This window comes from Chinchilla lanigera, unplaced genomic scaffold (assembly GCF_000276665.1).
Source record: "Chinchilla lanigera isolate Chin_1 unplaced genomic scaffold, ChiLan1.0 scaffold00049, whole genome shotgun sequence".
Classification (NCBI taxonomy): domain Eukaryota; kingdom Metazoa; phylum Chordata; class Mammalia; order Rodentia; family Chinchillidae; genus Chinchilla; species Chinchilla lanigera.
The window spans coordinates 13,202,865-13,210,938 of NW_004955450.1; the positions used below are offsets into that span (position 1 = coordinate 13,202,865).

Consider the following 8,074-nt stretch of genomic DNA (forward strand, 5'->3'; position numbering starts at 1 on the left):
TCCTCCAAGGAGCTCAGGACCTTGTCAGCACTGAGAATGGCTATAGTTCACTTTGGGGAGCTCTGGTGTTCACTTTGGGGGAGCTCTGGTCCTCACTTTGAGCATAACTTCCTGGCTCTGGAGGGGAAGATGGTGCACTCCTCAGTCTCCTGGAGAAGCTTGCTGCGTTGGCTTTCTGATGGGAACTCGGCTGTCCTGATCATTGGAGGAGCTCAGAATCTCACTGTTGCTGAGGATGGGTGTGGTACTTTTCAGGGGAGCTCTGGTTTTTATTTTGTGTGTTGCTTCCTGGCTCCAATGCAGATCCCTCAGCCTGCCGGCACAGATCCTTTATCCCACTGACACGGACTTCCTAGATTCCACCACTGACCTTTGGGCCTTCCCAGTGCAGATCCATGAAACAGGCCTGCATGAGATATTGTCATAGGCTCTAGGCCCCCAGTTGGACTCATGGGAGGCATTGTTATGAGCTCTAGGTCTTCCGCTGGACTCATGCAGGACATTTCTATGGGATCCAGGCCCTTGGGTAGTTTCCTCGGTCTTAGTGTGTGGACAGATTTCCTGCACTCTTTTGTATTTCATTCTTTGGGTGATTATTATAAAAAATCTTATAAAATATGTGTCCTATATTATATTATTCCCCTTGCAAAATAAGCCCCAAACCAACACAGCTGCTGTAATAAATACCATAGACTAGTGGCTCATAAACAGTGGGAATTTATTTCTCATGCTTCTGGAGGTGAGAAATCTGAGGTCAAGACGCTGGCAGAACTGGTGCCTAGTGAGGACTTGATTTCCAGTTCATAGACAGCTGTGCTCTTGTTATGTCCTCGTGTGAGGGAGGATGAGAGCTCTGTCTTGGGTCCCAAGTCCCACCACGATGGAGGTGAAGTTTCTGCATGGGAGTTTTAGAGGGACATTAGTATTTAGACCATGGCTGGTGGGGTGACATTGATCTGTAGGGGGTGGATCACTTATCCTTACTCTTTACTGAGAACTATCTCGAGCCCATACTAGGGGAGACACAAATGCCTGGGAGAAACCCCTTGAGCACCTTCCAATCTATAGTTCTCTGGGATACAGGCCAGAGCCCTGATAATCCCCGGGACGTGACTGCCCAATCCTTTAGGAATTTTAGAGCAATCGGGGGATCACAGCAGTGTAGTCTAGCAACTGGGCTTTCTGTAAAGGGAATATGCTGTGTTTAAGGCCTGGCCAGTTTATATAAGAAATTACAAGCCAGTGTTTGGGGCACTTAGAACGAAAGAGGTCCAGCCAGAGATGCAGGCTGGGGTAACCGACTTACAGGGCTCTGATCCCCTCCCCAGTGCGGCCCGCATAGCCCTGGGCTTCACACTCTGTCTTATCCCTGCTTGCAAGTGCGCAGAGCCAAAGGGTTTGGGGTGTCCAAGACCCAGTATCTGGAGCTGAAAGACTCAGGCCTGAGGTCGCATCTGTGTTCTTTTACTCTATAGCAAGAGCTTTCCAAAAAGGCTTATGGGTTGAACCTGGTCTACCAGCTGTTTCTGTCTGTCCTATAAGCTCTACATTTTTAAATGGCAGGAGAGAAAATACAAAGAAACAACTTTCTTTGGTGATGGGAGAGTGATATGAAATTCAAGTGTCATTGCTCGTCAGTACAGTTTTGTTGAGACGCAGCCCTACCCGTGTGTTTATGCTGTGTTGTCTGTGGTTGATTTTGTGGTCTAGCGGCAGGGCTGCCCTATCAGAGACCTCCCGACTGGCAAAGCATGGAATACTTATTGTTTGCTCCTTCACAGGAAAAGTTTCCTGATTCTTCTCTCCACCCCTCGGACAGCTTCGAGGGCGCCTGCATTAACACTCACCAGAGAAGTTGATGCAGCAATGTCAGATGTGGGCACCAGGACGGGAGAAACATCTTCCCCAGCGGTGAGGTTGGAATGAGGCAGTTGTGCGGATCCAGGGAAAGGAAGTGGACGCAGGGCAGGGTGGTGAGAGATGCAGCGATGGAACTGAATTCCATTCAGTCCTTTAGACCGTGAGCCTGGCTGTCATTAGGGTGCTTGCAAAGCTGCTGGTGACATCTTTGTGGGGCAAATACAGAAAGTGTGGATTTGACGGTAACAAGGAGATGTCCGTGTCGAGGGCTGCTCCCGGGTGCTCACAGGACTCGGTCAGTGAGCTGCTGCCAGGCTATGGGGTTGGACGACATGCTCCAGAGCTGTGCCTTTACGCCTGTCTTGTCAAACTTCACATCCGATGTCGGCACAGAGATGCAGAGAGCATGCTCGTTGTGTCATAAGCGAAATAGGTAGTAGTGGGCATTAGCTGTTCACATCGGAAGGCCCGAGCACTTCCCGTGAACAAAGAAAATACCATCATTCAAGGTACAATAAGATGAAAAACCGGATGTGGCCTTAGGACTGAAAAGCAGTGTAAGGCTCTGATGGTGAGAAAACACAGGACTCGTGTCGTGCTGGACAGAGGTGCAGGAGCCGTGAGCTTTGCTTTCCCTTGAGAAACAAAGTGGGTGACCGCACCCAGGGCCCGAAGGGCTGGGGCGGTTGTGTGGGGCACCTCCCACTGCTCCTGATTGGTGGCTGTGTCCTTTCTGAAGGTTCTCTGAGAGCCTCAGTGGCAAGCAAGGACCCTGGCAACGCGAGGCTGTCTAGGCAGCGTCCCCAGGAGCCCGAAGAGTGAGTGTGACGTGGGTGAGCAGGACCGGAAGCAAACTTGGGTGGGTAGGAGGGAGCATTTCATACGCTTACAGCTCCATGGCTCAGGGGCTGTCGAGGCAGCACAATCCCAGCCGGAGCCCCAGGGCTGGACCCTGGGGATGTGGTGGGGAGACGCTGGCTTGGAAGAGAAGGGCGTGCTGTCCTGTTCCAGGTCCAAGATGCCCTCCTCCATGAATGATGTGCCAGGGGGCTCCGCATGCTGATGGTGATGGAGCTGCTGCAGTGATGCTGGAAGCCTGGGAGTGGCGGTGGCTGCTGCTCCTTCCCCAGGTGGGAAGTCTTATGCACCTTGTTCCACCCTGCAGGAAATCAGTTCTGGATAAGGGATGGAGACATGCCAGCTCCTCCCAGGCTGGGCTGTGTTCCAAAGTAGCCCCTTGGGTGGACAGGAGGCAGTGGGGTCCTGCCTGTCCCCGGCCCAGCGGCCCCTCGGTGGCAGGAGAGGCCCCTGGGGTTCACAGCCTCCCTACCTCCCCTCCCAGGCCCTAAACTGGAGCCCAGCAGCTCCGACAGGCACAGCTTATTATTTTGCAGCAGCTGACTTGAGATCTGAAATCAATCGGGTATCACATATTCAGGCCTCGGTGTGATACTGCTTTTCAAAGGTGCAGTACTGTTCAGAGACGCCGCCGCATTTCCTAATTATGAAAGTCTGTCGTTGCTGCTCAGTCTAGAATGACTTGGCTTTAGGATTTTCTTTTTTCTTTCTTTTCCTTGAGGGGTGGGGTAAGGGTTAGCAGACAGTAGGATTACTGTAAAATTGCTTTGGAAGAGTATATTTCATCAGCCAATTATGAGCATGCTTATTACTGGAGTTCTGAGGCAATTTAAGAGGGAGGATAAATTAGCAGCGACTCTAGAGGCCTTGGGAAACCTGCCCTCCCTCGCCCTGCAGATGCTTCCTCGCTGGAGCCAATCACCTCTCTCCCTGGCGGGGCCTGTAGCTCTTCGGCCCGCCTTCTGTCCCATGGTCAAGATCATTAACGATTTGGGGACTGGCAGGGGCTGCTGGGAAACTCCAGCTGAGAGGCGGGTGGAGGAGGAGTAGGAACTTGGCCCTGGGGAAGTGCTCCCGGAGGTTAGGTCCCTCAGTCCACTGGTGGGGAGCCAAAAGCTCTGTTTACCCAGGAGCGTGGAATGTGGGTGCTTTTGTGAGTTGTGGGGCTACTGAGTGAGCTGCCAGCATCTAAGTGACCAGGAGCTGTCTTGGCCCATCCAGGCTGCTATAACAAACTCTGCAGCCAGGTGGTTTATAAACAACAGAAAGCATTTCTCACAGTTCTGGTGCCTGGGAGATCCAGGCTCAAGTTCCTGGCAGGTTTAGTGTCTACCAGGGCCATTCCTGGTTCAGGAGCCTCGTGTGGCCCCGGCCACGTGGCACCTCTGTGCAGTCTCTTCTGTAAAGGTGCTGACTCCACGACCCCAGGACCTGATCCCCTCCCAGGGGCCCAGCTCTCAACCCCATCACAAGGGAATTAGGTTCCTGCAGATGGATTTTGCAGGCCACAGCGTTCAGCCTGAAGCCCGAATACCTGTTCCCGCTGACACATGCAGTGGCTTCTTAAGCCTCAGAAACATTGAGAAAAACCAAAGAAGGTGTTCATGGCTGTGCTGATTCTGCGGTCCCCAAGGAGGCCCAGCTCAGCTAGGGCTGCACATATCAAGACAGTAGATGCCTCTGGGGCCGGCGGGAGGAGATGGACCAGGACATCCTGCAGAGAGGCAAAGGGCTGATTAGGGTGCTGCAGAGGAGGCTCGGGTCCCAAAGGGGCACCTCCTCAAGGTTTTGAGCTCTATTTGTGTTACGAAATTCAGTTACAGCCGGGTGTGGCGGCACATGCCTGTAATCCCAGCACTGGGAGGCTGAGGCAGGAGGATCACAATTTGGAGCCCAGCCAGGGCAATTTAGGGACACCCTATCTCAAGATAAAAATTACAAAGATGAACCAGGGATATAGCTCAGTGTGAAGGCTGTGGGTTCAGGCCCCAGTACCACCACCAAACGCACAACCGTACCCCCACAGGGCCAACAGCCTTGCTTTCTGAGCCTGTGGTGCCTTCCACCCTGAGGCCACAAACATCCAGTCTCAACAAGGTGACAGGCAGTGACGGCAGAAAGCCGCATAGTGGAGGCCAGAAGCTGGTCACACGAGAACACCTACTGGGGCTGGAGAGAAGGCGGCCACGTCCTTCAGATGAGAGGACTCTTTCCAAGGAACTTTTCCTTTTCTTTTTTCTCTTTCCTTTCTTTGGGAGCAAAGACCTCTTCACACTGACACATTATGAATATGCAGAAAAGACGGCGTGAGACCGCTCGGCGTCTCTGAGCTGAGGCTGGATTCATCCCTGGGACTCAGGTCTCCGGTACATCCCTGCATTTTCAGCAGCACCTGAAATAGATTCCGCTTCATATGAAATGCAAAATACTGCCGACTAGAAAGCTCACCCTGGTCTCTGATCCAGGCGAGGGTTCTCAAGCCCGGTGTTCATCTATTTTTTTTCCCCCTCCTTTTCTTCAAAATACTGCCCTGCTAAGCCCACAGATGGGGATCCCAGGACAAGTAGCTGCATAATGTATTACCCCAAATATCCTACCAGGCATCTTCTCTGGCAGGTCAGGAGGACTTGCAAATGGAGTCTTCTAGGTCACTGCATTTTCATCCCAGAGAAAGGATCTCATCATTAAGAGGATGCCAGCATTTCCATTACAAAACCTGCTGGAGAAATCCACCCCGAGTGCAGCTCGGTTTGAGGGGAAGCTCACTCTCTCTCTGCAGTTGTGAAGTGCTTTTTCCTGGGGAAAATGAGAATGAAAAAAGCAGGGGAATCCTACAGTGGGGTCCGTGCTGTGGGCCGCCTGGGGCCCAGGAAAGTGGGAAGTGCTTCTGAGTCCCAAACCGGCGTCCCCCGAAACTGCCCTTTGCCAACCCCGATATCAGCATTGCCTGACCCGCGCCTGTGCAGAATGCAGACTCCTGCCTCCCCCAGGCTGCCTGCTGCCCCACCCAGTCTGCGTATCCTGTCCAGGCTGGAGCCCAGAGAATTTGCCCAAGAGTTGTGACATCTCAGTGAGGCTGGTGACCTTCACCAGTGTCTCTTCCTCCTGGGCCTTGTCTTCTTCCTTTAGAAAAGAAGAGTTGCCATTTATTGAGGTTCAGTAAGGTGCCCAGATCCTACAGGTAGTGGAGCTATAGATTGGACTTTGAACCCAGAAAACCTGGTTTCACCAGATCACGCTGCCACCCTGCGGATCATGTCCACTCCCCGGTCCTGGCTTGGCGGGCGAGGGTGGGGTTGGAGCTGTACAATTTCACGTTGTGGACGCGGGGCTGCTTTTCAGGTGCTTTTGTCCCAGGGTTCAGGTCTCTCTACCCGGCTCCCTCCCCAAGACTCCCTGACTTCCCCGTCGTCTCTTCTGTCACCCCTCCCCCTCCTGGTGTCCCTCCAGTCTTGGATTTGTGAACAGCTAATTTCATCAGCTCATTTACACCCGAGTGTTAGAATGTGATGCTAGCCTGATGCGATTGCTTTTCTCATGAGCACATGCTCATTTCAGGGCAACTTTAACACAGAGTTTCCCAGTCTGCCTACCCCAGGGACCACCCTTCCCTCTCTCCAAACCCGTGCCATCCAAGGGGTTTCAGAAGGGAGCAAAGGTCAGCCCCTAATCGGGAATCCATCACACGCACACATCTTTCTGTTTCGTTGACTGGAAGGTAATTATTTCTGGGGCTTTTTGAGCCATTGGAAACCTCAGAAGGAATCCTCATCATTAGCATCTCGATGGGCCTAAGAATGTCTGGAGACCTCCTCAAGGAGGCCGCTGTCTCCCTAAGGAGCGAAGAGTAGCAGCAGGATGACGTCTGCCGGGCGATGGGTGGCTGGGTGTGACTTTGTGACCTGTGTCCTGCACTGTCTGTGAGCCTGGCTTCCGCTGAGCAGACTCCCCAGCGCTGCAGAGGGGAGGCACAGCAGTGCCCATCCAGCCTGTTCCCGGAGCAGGGAGCCCACAGAGTGGGCTGGGGCTGCCCAGGGGATGACCAGGCTGATATTGCTGGGACAGGTGCTGGTGTCTGTCGCAGTCCCTCTTCCTGCCGTGGGCCTTGCCCCATTACCTGTGTTGTTAACTTGTGTGTCCCCTATGCTCAGTGTGCCCACTGACATACAGGCAGAGCTGGGCACATGCTGGCCACATAAGTGGATGCCATGTCCCCTGCATGCTGATCCCTGGACTTGTGGGGCAGCCTCTGGCCTCGGGCCCTGCTGTTGGCCTCTATTTCCTGCTGTTGAGTTTAAGAGCTGCCTCAGTCCAGGAGTCTGACGTCCTGTGAAAGTCTCAGTCCCAGGCAAACTAAGGTGACTGTCACCCTACATTTGCCCGGATCCCTTGTCCCCAAAGGCCTTCCCTCCCATCAGACCTGTGCCCACACCTCACCTTCTCGGTGAGACCCACTCCCTCCAGCCCCGACCTTTCCTCATTCCTCAGATTTTGCTTACTTATTATCCTAATAACTCTGACTGCCTTCTTTCTTACATTGTTCTCTATATACTTAGTATATCTGTTGTTTGTTATTTATCTGTTGCCACTCAAATTAGGCAACTGTGAGCACAGGGTTGTTTGTTTACTTTTGTCTGGTTTCAGCCTTTGGTGGCCTGACCTATCACCTTTCTCTCCACTTTGCCTGATTGTCTAGAGCACCGCCTGGTATACACTATTGAATGGATGAGGGAAGGCTCACATTTTCTATGCAGATTGATTAGCACTATGGAGGGGGTAGTTCTTAAATATTTACTTACGTATATTAATGTGGAGAGGGATTTTAAGCAGCATAAACTGTAATCTTTGACTTAAAACAAGTTATAATCTAGTAGGAAAAAATAGCAAGAAGAGGAAGTTAAGAATTTTTCAATGGAAAAAGATTCTCCCTGAATCCTGAGTCCCATTCCATATACTCAATTCTGTTTACTTTTGTTGGATTTCAACAACAGCCCTATGTTCCCAATTCCCACATCTCCAGCTCTGGCTCAAATCTCACTTCCTGGCTGCAGCCTCATGAATGTCTGCCTGCTCCATGTCTCCCTCGGTCTTTCCATCTCCAGCAGAGCCAATCACAGGCTGCTCCTGACACACACCACTTCCTGTTTCCTCATGTCACACGTCACTTCCTGTTTCCTTGTGTAGCTTTTCTGTCAAGTCATTCTTGATTTCTCTTTTCCCTCAAATCACACATTTATTAAACCATCAAGTCCTTTTAATTTCACCTCCAAATCACTTCCTTGCACCTTTCCTGCTTTATGTTATCTCTCTGCTTCTGGCCTAAACCCACACTTTCTTCAGAAGCCAGTTTAATTGG

General features: G+C 52.0%; 1 long non-coding RNA gene across 3 annotated transcripts; it reads right to left on the bottom strand.

The window, feature by feature from the left end:
* Window positions 1–701: 701 nt before the first annotated feature.
* On the bottom strand, window positions 702–7,847 carry LOC102006301. Of its 3 annotated transcripts, none has more exons than XR_001235845.1 (7): window positions 7,757–7,847; window positions 7,518–7,585; window positions 5,316–5,514; window positions 4,883–5,110; window positions 4,253–4,432; window positions 1,848–3,019; window positions 702–895 (listed from the first exon to the last, which is right to left on the bottom strand). It is a non-coding gene; the product is annotated as an uncharacterized LOC102006301 (long non-coding RNA). The 3 variants fall into 3 exon arrangements; XR_001235847.1 differs by having other exon boundaries at window positions 4,883–5,125; XR_001235848.1 differs by having other exon boundaries at window positions 7,688–7,778.
* Between the last annotated feature and the right edge of the window lie 227 nt (window positions 7,848–8,074).